Source organism: Symphalangus syndactylus, chromosome Y (assembly GCF_028878055.3).
Source record: "Symphalangus syndactylus isolate Jambi chromosome Y, NHGRI_mSymSyn1-v2.1_pri, whole genome shotgun sequence".
NCBI lineage: Eukaryota > Metazoa > Chordata > Mammalia > Primates > Hylobatidae > Symphalangus > Symphalangus syndactylus.
Genome location: NC_072448.2, coordinates 8064553 through 8079342, shown reverse-complemented (window position 1 = coordinate 8079342; position 14790 = coordinate 8064553). Strand labels below are relative to the sequence as shown.

Genomic DNA, 14790 nt, shown 5'->3' with positions numbered 1-14790 from the left:
AACTAGAGTTTATAATGACGCATTATGGTTTTTTTTTTTTTTGAGACAGAGTCTCGCTCTGTCACCCAGGCTGGAGTGCAGTGGTGCCATCTCAGCTCAATGCAACCTCCACCTCCCAGGTTCAAGCAATTCTCCTGCCTCAGCCTCCCGAGTAGCTGGGATTACAGGCACATGCCACCATGCCTGGCTAAGTTTTGTATTTTTTGTAGAGACGGGGTTTCAACACAGCAGCCAGGCTGGCAAACTCTTGGACTCAATCGAGCCACCCACCTCAGCCTCCCAAAGTGCCGGGATTACAGGCATGAGCCGCCACACCCAGCCACCATGTATTATATTCCTGAAAATCACTAATAGAATACATTTCAAGGGTTCTCTCACAAAAGTAGTAAGTATGTGAGGTTATGCAAATGTTATTTTGCTCAATTTAGCCACTTCACGATGTATACATATTTCAAAACATCATGCTGTATACGGTACATCTGTACAATTGTCTGTCAATTAAAAAGTTAAATCATAAATAGGCCGGGCGCAGTGGCTGACACCTGTAATCCCAGCATTTTGGGAGGCCAACGCAGGCAGATCACCTGAGGTCAGGAGTTGGAGACCAGCCTGGCCGACATGGCGAAACCCTGCCTCTACTAAAAATACAAAAATTAGCCGGATGTGGTGGTGCGTGCCTGTAGTCCCAGCTACTGGGGAGACTGAGGCACGAGAATCGCTTGAACCCAGGAGGCGGAGGTTGCAGTGAGCCGAGATTGCGTCACTGCACTGCAGCCTGGGAGACAGATTGAGACTGTGTCTCAAAAAAATAAATATATATAAATACATCAGAAATAAATCTTTGAAAATATTCCAGATCGTTCAGCCAATATAAAAATAGTAATACCTGCTTTTAAAATATTTTAAAGAAAGATTTTAAAAAGTCCTGATATAGGAAACAACGAGAATGAACCTTGAAGATACCATGGCCAGTGAAAGAAACCAGACACACAAGGCCACAGAGTGTCTGATTCCATTTCTCTGAAACGTCCAGAAAAGACAAATCCATAGAGCTAGAAAATGGATTCGTGCTTCGTCTGGGCTGAGGGCAGGAGAATGGGGAGCAAATGATTAATGGATAAAAGAGTTTCCCTTTGCGGGGATGAAAATATTTTGAAAGTAGAAAGTAATAGTGGTTGTACAACACTGTACTTGCTTGTTTTGAGATGGAGTCTCGCTCTGTCGCCCAGACTGGAGCACAGTGGCGTGATCTCAGTTCACTGCACCCTCTACCTCCCAGGTTCAAGCAATCCTCCTGCCTCAGCCTCTTGAGTACCTGGGACTACAGGTGTGCACCACCACCATGCCCAGCTAATTTCTGTGTTTATTTTCTTTGTTTGTTTTGAGATGGAGTCTCTCTGTCACCCAGGCTGCAGTGCAGTGGCACGATCTCAGCTCACTGTAACCTCCGCCTTCTGGGTTCACGTGATTCTCCTGTCTCAGCCTCCAGAGTAGATGGGATTACAGGCACCCACCACCATGCCCGGCTAATTTTTGTATTGTTAGTAGAGACGGGGTTACCCACATTGGCCAGGCCGGTCTCGAACTCCTGACCTCAGGTCATCCGCCTGCCTCCGCCTCCCAAAGTGCTAGGATTACAGGCGTGAGCCACCGCGCCTGGCTAATATTTGGATTTTTAGTAGAGACGGGGTTTCTCCATGTTGGTCAGGCTGGTCTCGAACTCCTGACCTCAGGTGATCCACCTGCCTCAGCCTCCCAAAGTGCTGGGATTACAGGCGTGAACCACCGTGCCCAACCTGTGCTTTTGTTCAATGGTACTTACAGTGAATTTTGTTATGTGTATTTCACAATTAATTTTTACAAAACTGCAACGGACAAAATTATGCAGGCCTGACACCCTGGCTTTTCCACTGTGGCTAGCCTGACACGACACCCTGGCTTTTCCACTGTGGCTAGCCTGACACCCTGGCTTTTCCACTGTGGCTATAGTTCAGCTTTCAAGAACATCGCTCGAGGGAGAGGTGATTGCTGGTGAGAAATATTATAAAATAAGCCAGATATGGCGGCGTGTGTCTGCAGCTCCATTTACTCAAGAGGCTGAGGTAGGAGGATCGCTTGAGCCTGGGAGGTGGAGACTGCAGTGAGCTATGATCGTGCTGCTGCACTCCAGCCTGAGCCACAGAGCGAGACAGCACCTCTAAAAGAAAAAGAAAAAGGGCCGGATGCAGTGGCTCACGCCTGTAATCCCAGCACTTTGGGAGGCCGAGGCGGATGGATCAGGAGGCCAACAGATCAAGACCATCCTGGGTAACACGGTGAAACCCCATCTCTACTAAAAATACAAAAAATTAGCCGGGCGTGGTGGCGGGCGCCTGTAGTCCCAGCTACGTGGGAGGCTGAGGCAGGTGAATGGCGTGAACCCAGGGAGCGAGCTTGCAGTGAGCCCAGATGGTGCCACTGCACTCCAGCCTGGGCGACAGAATGAGACTGTCTCAAAAAAAAAAAAAAGAAAAGAAAAGAAAGTCAACATGTGTTCTTGCAGAATTCTTTTGCTTGCTTCACTTAGTGAAGGATGGTGGAGGGGAGTCAAAATCTCTCAGAAAAAAATGCTTTCTTTTTCAATATTTTTAGACATAGGGTCAGACTATGTTGCTCGGACTGATCTCGAAGACCTGGCCTCAAGCCAGCCTATGGCCTCAGCCTCCCAAAGTGCAGGGACTACAGGCACCACTACGCCTAGCTAATTTATTAAAAAAAAAAAAAAAAAAAAATTTGGGGCCGGGTGTGGTGGCTCACGCCTGTAATCCCAGCACTTTGGGAGGCCAAGGCGGGTGGATCACCTGCGGTCAGGAGTTGGAGAACAGCCTGGCCAACATGGTGAAACTCCGTCTCTACTAATAATACAAAAACTAGCCAGCCATGGTGGCAGGCACCTGTAATTCCAGCTACTCAGGAGGCTGAGGCAGGAGAATTGCTTGAACCCCGGAGGCGGAGGTTGTGGTGAGCCGAGATCGTGCCACTGCACTCCAGCCCTGGCAACAAGAGTGAAACTCCTCTCAAAAAACAAACAAACCAAAACAAACCAACAAACACAAAACTCTCCCCCTCAAATAAGCAAAACAAAAAAAAACATAAAAACATTCCAAGCCTGTAATAAACTCGCCTGCCCTAAACCCTTAAGAACTCTTAACTCTGTTAAAAAAAAGTGCTCCTAACCAAAATTGGCCCAAATCATCTCTCAGGTTTATTCACCAAAATAAACCTGTCTGTAACTGTTAAGCCGCTTTTCCTGTTTCTTTCCTCTTTCTTTAACTCTTACAGCCAGGGACTGTGGGAGGGGAATGAGGAGAGACTGTTTTTTTGTTTTTGTTTGTTTGTCTGGAGAGGGAGTCTCACTCTGTCACCCAGGCTGGAGTGCAGTAGCACGATCTCCTCTCACTGCAAGCTCCTGTTCCTGGGTTCAGACCATTCTCCTGCCTCAGCCTCCTGAGTAGCTGAGATTACAGACATGCGCCACCATGCTGGGCTAATTTTTGTATTTTTAGTAGAGATGGGGTTTCACCATGTTGGCCAGGCTGGTCTCAAACTCCTGACCTCATGATCTGCCCGCCTCAGCCTCCCACAGTGCTGGGATTACAGGCGTGAGCCACCGTGCCCGGCCCTAAGAGTGTTTAACGAGGACAGAGTTTCAGCTGGGGAAGATAAACAAGCTTTGGGGACGGAGGGTGGTGAAAATTGCACAAAGTGAGAATGTCCTTAATGCTACTGAACTGTACATTTAAAAAATGTTAAAAACAGGAGTTCGAGACCAACCTGGCCAACATGGTGAATACTCATCTCTACTAAAAATGCAAAATTTAGCCAGGCGTGGCAGTGCATGCCTGTGGTCCCAGTCACCACCTAGGAGGCTGAGGCAGGAGAATCACTTGAACCCAGGATGTGGAGGTTGTAGTGAGCTGAGATCGCGCCACTACACTCCAGCCTGGGTGACAGAGCCAGACTCCTTCTCAAAAAAAAAAAAAAAGAAAGAAAGAAATGATCGGGCACGGTGGCTGATGCCTGTAATTCCAGTACTTTGGGAGGCCAAGACAGGCAGATCACGAGGTCAGGAAATCGAGACCATCCTGGCCAACATGGTGAAACCCCATCTCTACTAAAAATACAAAATTTAGCCAGGCGTGGCAGTTGGTGCCTGTGGTCCCAGCTACTCAGGAGGCTGAGGCAGGAGAATCATTTGAACCCAGGAGGCATAGGTTGTTGGGAGCCAAGATTATGCCACTGCACTCCAGCCTGGGTGACAGCTAGATTCCTTCTCAAAATAAATAAATAAATAACTAAAAATGGTTAAACAGGTAAATTTTTTTTTTTTTTTTTTTTTTTTTTTTTTTTTTTTTTTTTTGAGCTGGAGTCTCACTCTGTCACCCAGGCCGGAGTGCAGTGGCCGGATCTCAGCTCACTGCAAGCTCCGCCTCCCAGATTCACGCCCTTCTCCTGCCTCAGCCTCCGGAGTAGCTGGGACTACAGGCACCTGCCACCACGCCTGGCTAATTTTTTGTATTTTTAGTAGAGATGGGGTTTCACCATGTTAGCCAGGATGGTCTCGATCTCCTGACCTTATAATCCGCCCTCCTCGGCCTCCTAAAGTGCTGGGATGACAGGCGTGAGCCACGGCGCCCGGCCAGCTATGATTTATTATGGCCAAAGCACACAAAACAAAATGAAGAAAGGGAAAATGCATATTGTGAAAAGTCTGGGGAAAATTGAGGGTCAAGCTTCAGAGTCTCCAAGTGGAATTACACACGATATACCCAGTTCTCCGAGCAACAAGTCCGGATCACACATGTCAGTCAAATGCTGTCAACCACAGAAACTCATCGGAGACTCAGCTTAATTACGGGCTGTTTACTAGGGGCTGGTCCCACAGGCAACCATTGCCAAGTACCTCCCCAAATTCCAGGGTCCCACCCAGAAGGAAAGCAGGTGTTTGGCATAAATCATATTATTTATGAAAAACGCTTTACACACAGTGAGGCACTCATCATTTAGGATGGTGAAACTTCTACATACAAGTTCCCAGATGCCAGCCAGGAGCCAAAGTACCATGCTACCCTATCTAAAGAGAGCAGGGTTTGTTTTTTGTTTGTTTGTTGTTTTTTGAGATGGAATCTCGCTCTGTCACCAAGCTGGAGTGCAGTGGCACGATCTCAGCTCACTGCAATCTCCGCCTCCCAGGTTTGGATGATCCTTCTGCCTCAGCCTCCCAAGTAGCTGGAATTACAGGCGCGCACAAGCATGCCCGGCTAATTTTTTGCATTTTTAGTAGAGACGGGGTTTCACCATGTTGGTCAGGCTGGTCTCGATCTCTTGACCTCGTGATCCGCCTGCCTCGGCCTCCCAAATTGCTGGGATGACAGGCATGAGCCACAAACCTGGCCTAAAAATAGCAGTTTTGTATATTAATTATTTCTTTCTTTATTTTTTGAGATAAGACTGATCAAACAGACTCTTTGTAGCAACAGAATACCAAATTCCCACCTAACTCTCCTATAGCATCACAGGACAGATAGCAGGCCCTGAAGGAATCAGCATATTTTCCTGCAAAATATATTGTCCTTCACTTATCTTGGACTATCTCTGCAAAGCCGTCTCTTGTGGGGGAAATTTGCATTCTGTAAAGAACCCCTATACAAAAATCAGCCAGGCGCGGTGGCAGGTGCCTGTAATCCCAGCTTCTTGGGAGGCTGAGGCAGGAGAATCACTTGAACCCCGGTGGCAGAGGTTGCAGTGAGCCGAGCTCGAGCCACTGCACTCCAGCCTGGGCGACAGAGTGACACGCCATCTCAAAAACAAAAAAGAAAGAAAAGAAAGAATCGCTGTATTATTAGCCTGTTCTCATGCTGCTAATAAAGACATGCCTGAGACTGGGTAATTTATAAAGGAAAGAGGTTTAACGGACTCACGGTTTCACATGGCTGGGGAAGGCCTCGCAACCACAGTGGAAGATGAAGACACAGCAAAGGGACGCCTTCCCTGGTGGCAGGCAACACAGGGTTTGTGTAGGGAAACTCCCCTTTCTAAAACCATAAGATCTCGTGAGACTTACTCTCTCTCATTAGAACAGCATGGAAAAAACCTGCACCAGGATTCAATTACCTCCCACCACGTCCCTCCCAAGACACCTGGGAATTAAGGGAGCTACAATTCAGGGGAAGATTTGTGTGGGGACACAGCCAAACCATATCAATCCTCTTCCCTCATCACGTCTTCTCTGGAGGGTCCGACAGCTTTTAATCTCTGATATGAGACATTTACCCCAGCCTGGCCAACATGGTGAAACCCCGTCTCTACTAAAAATACAAAAATTAGCCCGGCTGGGTGGCAGGTGCCTGTAATTACAGCTACTTGGCAGGCTGAGGCAGGAGAATCGCTTGAATCTGGGAGGCCGAGGTTGCAGTGAGTATAGATTGTGCCACTGCACTCCAGCCTGGTGACAGAGCGAGACTCTGTCTCAAAACAAAAACAAAACAAAACAGAGAGACATTTACCATCCATTCTCTCTAAGCCTGCTACCTGGAGGCTTCATCTACATCACAAAATCCTTGTCTTCCACAACCCCCCTCATGTAAACTCAGGCATTTCTTTCTGCTAAATTGAACAGCATATCAGAAAATCTTGAATCCACACATGACCCGGAGGCCCCCACGTAGAGATGTCCTACCTTTCTGGACCAAACCAATGTACGCCTTCCATGTATGGATGTATGTGTTTGTTGCAATGTCTGTCTCCCTAAAATGTGTAAAATCAAGCTGTAAGCCAACCACCTTGGGCAATTCTCCAAACCTCCTGAGGCCACGTCATGGGTCCTTAAGCTTGGAAAATAAATGTCAATATTGATGAGACCTGTCTCACATAGTTTTTCATTTACAGTTTGTAGATGGCTGCCTTCTCCCTGCATCTTCATAGGATTATCCCTGTGTGTGTGTCTGTGTCCCAATACCTTTTTTTTGAGACGGAGTCTGGCTCTGTCGCCCAGGCTGGAGTGCAGTGGCGCGATCTTGGCTCACTGCAAGCTCCACCTCCCGGGTTCAAGGGATTCTCCCGCTTCAGCCTCCCAAGTAGCTGGGAGTACAGGTGCCTACCACCACGCCCAGCTAATTTTTTGTATTTTTAGTAGAGACGGGGTTTCACTGTGTTAGCCAGGATGGTCTTGATCTCCTGACCTCGTGATCTGCCCACCTCGGCCTCTCAAAGTGCTGGGATTACAGGCGTGAGCCACCGCGCCTGGCTTTTTTTTTCTCAGACAGAGTTTTGCTCTTGCTGCCCAGGCTGGAGTGCAATGGCAGGATCTCAGCTCACTGCAACCTCCACCTCCTGGGTTCAAGCAAGTCTCCTGCCTCAGCCTCTCGAGTAGCTGGGGTTACAGGCATGCACCACCATGCCCGGCTAATTTTTGTATTTTTAGTAGAGACGGGGTTTTACCAGGTTGGCCAGGATGGTCTCTATCTCTTGACCTCGTGATCCGCGCCTCGGTCTCCCAAAGTGCTGGAATTACAGGCGTAAGCCACTGCTCCTGGCCGTTTTTTTTTTTTTTTTTTCGAGACAGAGTCTCGCTGTGTTAGGCTGGAGTGCATTGGCACAATCTCGGCTCACTGCAACCTCCGCCTCCCTGGTTCAAGCAATTCTGCCTCAGCCTCCCAAGTAGCTGTAATTGCAGGCGCCTGCTACCCAGCCGGGCTAATTTTGGTATTTTTAGTAGAGACAGGGTTTTGCCATGTTGGCCAGGCTGGTCTTGAACTCCTGACCTCAGGTGATCCGCCCACGTTGGCCTCTCAAAGCGTCAGGATTACAGGCGTGGGCCACCGCGCCCATTCCCAATGTCCTCTTATAAGCATGTCAGTCTTGCTCGATAGGGTGCACCTTAATAACCTCATTTTACCTTAATAACCTCATTTTACCTTAATTACCTCTTTACATACCCTGTCTCCAAATATAGCCACATTCTGAGGTCGTGGGGTTAGGGCTTCAACCTAGGAATTTTAGAGGCGACACAGTTTAGCCCATAAAAAAAAGAGGATCAGCCGGGGAACGATGGCTCATGCCTGTAATCCCAGCACTTTGGGAGGCTGAGATGGGCAGATCACGAGGTCAGGAGTTCGAGACCGGCCCGATCAACATGGGGAAACCCCGTCTCTACTAAAAATACAAAAATTAGCCAGGCATGGTGGTGGGCACCTGTAGTCCCAGCTACTCAGAAGGCTGAGGCAGGAGAATCAGTTGAACCCAGCAGGCAGAGATTGCAGTGAGCTGGGATCGTCCCATTGCACTCCAGCCTGGGAGGCAGAGTGAGACTCCATCTCAAAAAAAAAAAAAAAGCTCACTCCCCTTTATCATCGAGTCGCCTGAATCACTGAGCAATCCCTGGCCACACCCTTTGGAACTCACCCACAGGCTCCTGAACTGGATTCTCCTGGGCAGGCCTGGGACTCTGCATTGGAACCTCTCTTGCTAGAGGGTGATTCTCCTGGAATTAACCCAGCCCCAGCCTGAGGACCACTGCCCTGGCACCTTTCACTCCCCACCCACAGGGGCCAGGCTGACACTCAGGGCCCACAGGTTCTGACGTCTTTCCGGACTTTCACCCACAGTGCAGAAAAACGCTGAGTGCCAAGGCTCACTGCTACCGCTGCACCTGCCGTGGCTGGCGCTGATGCTTAGCGAGGAGGATATGCTTCTCCTCGTCCTTTTGTGTGCTGGGTCGGGGGTACAGAGGCAGTTGGAAGCTCCCGGCCTCTGGAGGGAAACTCTGATGATTCCACCCTGTCCTTCTTCCCTGAGTCCTCCCGTCCCCTCCCGGAATCCAGGCACCCACAGGTCATCTGTGACTCTTCCAGTCACCCCACAAACCCACGGGGACCCCTTATTCTCTCTCCTTGGGTGGTGTATCAGACAGCGAAACAGAACCAGTAAGATGGAGAAAACCAATAGGAGGTAGATAGGGTTTCTTTTTGTTTTTTTGAGATGGAGTCTCACTTTGTGGCCCAGGCTGGAGTGCAGTGATGCGATCTCGGCTCACTGCAGCCTCCGCCTCCCACATTCAAATGATTCTCCTGCCTCAGCCTCCTGAGTAGCTGGGACTACAGGCGCCCAGCACCATGCCTGGCTAATTTTTTTTTTAATTTTTAATAGAGACGGGGTTTCCACCATGTTGGCCAGGCTGGCCTTGAACTCCTGACCTCGTGATCCGCCCTCCTTGGCCTCCCAAAGTGCTGAGATTACAGGTGTGAGCCACTGTGCCCGGCCTGGAGGTAGATGTTTTATACACATGTATAGACAGACATGTAAACACACATGTAGATAGGTTACAGAAAGAGATTTGAAGAAATTGGCTATTGGTTTTATAAATACATATAGATATTACATATATATATACACACACACATACACATACACACACAAAGAGAAATGTTAAGGAATTGTCTATATAGGAGATACATTTGGCTTTAATCACACTTATATAGACACAGGTAGATAGATAGACAGATAATATATATATAGAGAGAGAGACAAAGAGATTTTAAGGAATTGTCTATGTAGGAGGTATATGTCGGTTTTTTACATGCATATATATATATATACAATGTCTATATATCTATATATAAATATACACAGAGAGAGAGATGTTGAGGAATTATCAATATCGGAGGTACATATTGGCTTTATCCATACGTATCTATATAAATAACTATATATCTCTAGGCCGGGCGTGGTGGTTCACACCTGTCATCCCAGCACTTTGGGAGGCCAAGTCGGGCAGATCACCTAAGGTCAGGAGTTCAAGTCCAGCCTGGCCAACATGGTGAAACTCCGTCTCCACTAAAAATGCAAAAAGTTAGCCAGGCATGGTGGTGGGCACCTGTAATCCCAGCTACTTGGAAGGCTGAGGCAGGAGGATCGCTTGAACCCGGGAGGTGGAGGTTGCAGTGAGCAAAGATCACACCATTGCACTCCAGCCTGGGCAACAGAGCAAGACTCCATCTCAAAAAAAAGAGAGAGAGAGAGGCAGAGAGAGAGGCAAAGAGATTTTAAGGAATTGTCTATGTAGGAGGTATATGTTGGTTTTACATACATATAGATATATAATGTCTATATATCTATATATGGACATACGCAGAGAGAGAGACGTTAAGGAATTGTCGATATAGGAGGTACATATTGGCTTTACCCATACAGATCTATATATAGATATATAATATCTCTATATATATACATATACAGAGAGAAAGGAAAGATTTTAAGTATTTGTCTATATAGTAGGTACATATTTGCTTTATTCATGCATATCTATATGAAGATATAGAATATCTCTGTATCTATGTCTATATAAATCTATACACACAGAGAGAGAGATTTGAAGAAATTAGCTATGAAGGAAGTATATGTTGGTTTTGTTCATGCATATATAGATATTTAAGGGAGAGGGAGATTTCAAGAAATTATGAAGGAAGTATATGTTGGTTTTATACATACATATAGATATTTGAGGGAGAGACATTTTAAGGAATTGTCTAAGTAGGAGGCATACGTTGGCTTCATACTAACATATATTGATATTTGAGAGAGGGTTTTTAAGGAATTGGCTAAGTAGGGGGTTTATGTTGGTTTTATACGTGCATATATAGATATTTCAGAGAGAGAGATTTTAAGGAATTGGCTATGAAGGAGATATATGTTGGTTTTATGCATGTGCATATAGATATTTGAGAGAGATTTTAAGGAATTGTCTAAGTAGGAGGTATATGTTGGTTTCATATATACATATATTGATATTTGAGAGAGATTTTAAGAAATTGGCTAAGCCCGGGCGTGGTGGCTCATGCCTGTAATCCCAGCACTTTGGGAGGCCGAGGCGGGCAGATTGCCTGAGGTCAGGAGTTTGAGACCAGCCTGGCCAACATGGTAAAATCCTGTCTCTACTAAAAATACAAAAATTATCCAGGCGTGGTGGTGGGCGCCTGTAATCCCAGCTACTAGGGAGGCTGAGGCAGGAGAATTGCTTGAACCTGGGAGGTGGAGGTTCCGTGAGCCGAGATCACGCCATTGCACTGCAGCCTGGGCAACAGAGCAAGACTCTGTCTCAAAAAAAAAAAAAAGAAAAAGATAAAGAAAGAAATTGGCTAAGTAGGAGGTTTATGTTGATTTTATGCATGCATATATAGATATCTGAATGAGAGATTTTAAGGAATTGTCTAAGTAGCAGGTATATGTTGGTTTTACACATACAAATATAAATATCTAAGAAAGAGATTTTTAAGGGATTGGCCATGTAGGAGGTATATGTTGGTTTTACGCATGCATATAGATATTTGAGAGAGAGAGATTTTAAGGAATTGGCTATGAGGGAGGTATATGTTGGTTTTATGCATGTGCATATAGATATCTAAGTAAGGAAGATTTTAAGGAATTGGCTCAATGATTCTGAAGGGGAAACACTAAAATCTTCAGGTAGACCAGCAGGCTGCAGACCCCGAGAAGAGTTAATGCTGCAGCTGGAACCTGAATCCCGGGAGGCAGAATCCTTTTGTCCTTGGAAAATACTGGTCTTTGCTCTTAAGACCTTCAACTGATCGGACGAGGCCCACCCTCATTGTGCGTGGTCACCGGCTTCATTCAAACTCTGAACAAAATGTGCATCTCATCTGAAAGACACCTTCACAGCACCATGTAGCCCAGTGTTTGACCACATACCAGGTACTGTGGACACAAAAGTCACCGTTTCGGGCAGTTCACGCTTCAAGACGCCTTGTGTGGCTGGTGCCTCACCAGCGCCACCTGGTGCTCATTGAGAATATTACACCCAAGAATGCCCCTCTCCCCTTCATACCTTTGTGGGGATTTTGGGTTTTTTTGTTTTTATTTTTGTTGTTGTTTTGGTTTGGTTTTTTGTTTGTTTTCTGAGAAGGAGTCTTGCTCTGTCGCCCAGGCTGGAGTGCAGTGGCACAATCTCAGCTCACTGCAACCTCCGCCTCTCAGGTTCAAGAGATTCTCCTGCCTCAGTCTCCTGAGTAGCTGGGATTACAGGTGCGCACCACCACGCCCAGATAATTTTTGCATTTTCAGTAGAGACGGAGTTTCATCAGGTTAGCCAGGCTGGTCTCGAACTCCTGACCTCGTGATCTGCCTGCCTCGGCCTCCCAAAGTGCTGGGAATAAAGGCGTGAGCCACCACGCCTGACCCCTTTCATATCTTTTCAAAGCATTTGCAAGTCCCCAGAAGAGCTGAATGTCATGTCAGCCTGCGCTCAAACCCTGGAATGGAGATTGTGAATTCCCTTTGGACACAAAGTGAGGGGAGAGATGAGGCAATTCTGCGGTAGGCAGGATTCTTCTAAGAATTATTCTTATGAAAGGCTGGGCACGGTGGCTCACACCTGTCATCCCAGCACTTTGGGAGGCTGAGTCGGTGGATCACTTGAGGTCAGGAGTTTGAGACCAGCCTGGCCAACATAGCGAAACCCTGTCTCTACTAAAAATACAAAAAATAAGCTGGGCTTGGTGGTGCACGCCTGTAACCCCAGCTACTCAGGAGGCTGAGGCAGGAGAATCACTTGAACCCGGGAGGCAGAGGTTGCAGTGAGCTGAGATAGTGCCATTGCACTCCAGCCTGGGCAATACAGCAAGACTCCATCACACACACACTGGGCGACAGAGAGAGACTCCATGACACACACACACACACACTGGGCGACAGAGAGAGACTACATCAAACACACACACACACAGACAGACATAGACACAAAAGAATTGTTTTTTTGAAAGTTAGGACTCAGGGCCACCATGCTGGCTCACACCTATAATCTCAGCACTTTGGGAGGCCGAGGTGGGAGGTTCACTTGAAGGCCAGAAGTTTGAGACCAGCCTGAGCAACATATTGACATATTGTCTATAAATAAATTATTTTATTTTATTGAAATTTCATTTCAGACAGGGTCTCGCTCTGTCACCCAGTCTGGAGTGCAGTGGCACAATCTCGGCTCACTGCAGCCTCGACATCCCGGGATCCGGTGATCCTCCCAGCTCAGCCCCCTGAGTACCTTGGACCACAGGTGTATGCCACCACCCCCAGCTAACTTTGTATTTCTTGTAGACATAGGTTTTTGCCATGTTGCTCAGGCTGGTCTCGAACTCTTGGGCTCAAGTGATCCTCCCACCTTGGCCTCCCAAAGTGCTCGGGTTACAGGCATGAGCCACTGAACCCAGCCAAAAACATTTTAAAAACACCTAGCCAAGCGTGGTGGCACAGGCTTATAATCCTAGCTACTCACATGGCTGAGGCAGGAGGATTGCCTGAGCCCAGGAGTCTGAGACTGCAGTCAGCTAGGATTACACCACTACCCTGCAGCCAGGACAACAGAGCAAGATCCTGTGTCTAAAATAAATTAATTAATAAAAGTTAGAAATCAGTGCTTGCAAGAAATTTAGTGTCTTCATTCATTCATTCATTTTCCACAGTTATCAAATGTCTGCTCTGAGCTAGGGTCCACTCTAACAGGGCCCAATACAATAACAACCAGTGTCCACAGAAATAGCAAGCTCTCAGCTTCCTTCTCTCCTGCCTCTTAATTTCAAAATCTTTTGCTCACACACATCCGTGTCACCCGCGTCCGTGTGGAGAGAGTCCACTGACAGGCTTTGTGTGAACAACAAGGCTGTTGATTTCATGGGTGCAGGTGGGCTGGGTCCGAAAAAAGAGTCAGCAAAGGGTGGCGGGATTGTCATTAGTTCTTAAGGGTTTGGGATAGGCGGTGGAGTTAGGAGCAATTTTTTGTGGGCAGGGGGTGGATCCGACAAAGTACATTCTCAAGGGTGGGGAGAATATTACAAATTACCTCCTTTTTTATTTTTTGAGATGGAGTCTCACTCTGTCCCCCAGGCTGGAGTGCAGTGGCACGATCTCAGCTCACTGCAAGCTCCACCTCCCGAGTTCACTCCATTCTCCTGCCTCAGCTTCCCGAGTAGCTGGGACTACAGGCGCCCACCACCACGCCTAGCTAATTTTTTTGTATTTTTAGTAGAGACGGGGTTTCACCGTGTTAGCCAGGATGGTCTCAATCTCCTGACCTCATGATCCTCCCACCTCGGCCTCCCAAAGTCCTGGGATTACAGGTGTGAACCACCACACCCAGCCTATAAAGTACCTTCTTAAGGGCGGGGGAGAATATTACAAAGTACCTTCCCAAGGCTGAGGAGGCTGTATCGTACAAAGTACATTCACAAGCACGGGGGAATATCACAAAGTACATTATCGCAAGGGCGGGGAGCGTGTGTTGTCACAAAGTCAACTGATCAGTAAGGGTGGAGCAGGAACAGATCACGATGGTGGAATGTCATCTTTTGGGGATCTTCAGTTGCTCCAGGCCATCTGGATGTGTACGTGCAGGTCACAGGGGTTACTATGGCTTAGCTTGGGCTCAGAGGCCTGACAATCAGTCCACAAAGGAGCTGTCCAAGGCTGTGTCAGTGGCGTGGAAAACAAGACGTATGGCGATTTTACAGACCAGCGTTGGGTCTTCAGCTGTCCTAGACACCTGGGGACGCCTGAAAGGCTGGAAATGCACTGTTTGTAAGAAAAAGCCTTTGAGAGGCAAATGCAACCCTAAGCAGTAACATGAAGTTGGAAGAGGATACACAGAGGAGTTTAGGGATGGAAGAAAGCTTAAACTGGGTGACAAAGGCCTGGCACAGTGGCTCACGCCTGTCATCCCAGCACTTTGGGAGGCCAAGGCAGGCGGAT

General features: G+C 47.4%; 1 long non-coding RNA gene across 3 annotated transcripts in view; it reads right to left on the bottom strand.

The window, feature by feature from the left end:
• Positions 1-14790, bottom strand: part of LOC134736040 (uncharacterized) — a 78905-nt gene that overhangs the window by 51377 nt on the left and 12738 nt on the right. The window contains exon 1 of one of the 3 annotated variants that reach the window (XR_010119814.1): positions 5961-6058. The exons of the other annotated variants lie outside the window; for them this stretch is intronic. This is a non-coding gene — a long non-coding RNA (uncharacterized lncRNA). Of the gene's footprint in view, positions 1-5960; positions 6059-14790 lie in introns of those variants that run through there. 3 annotated transcript variants of the gene reach the window in all.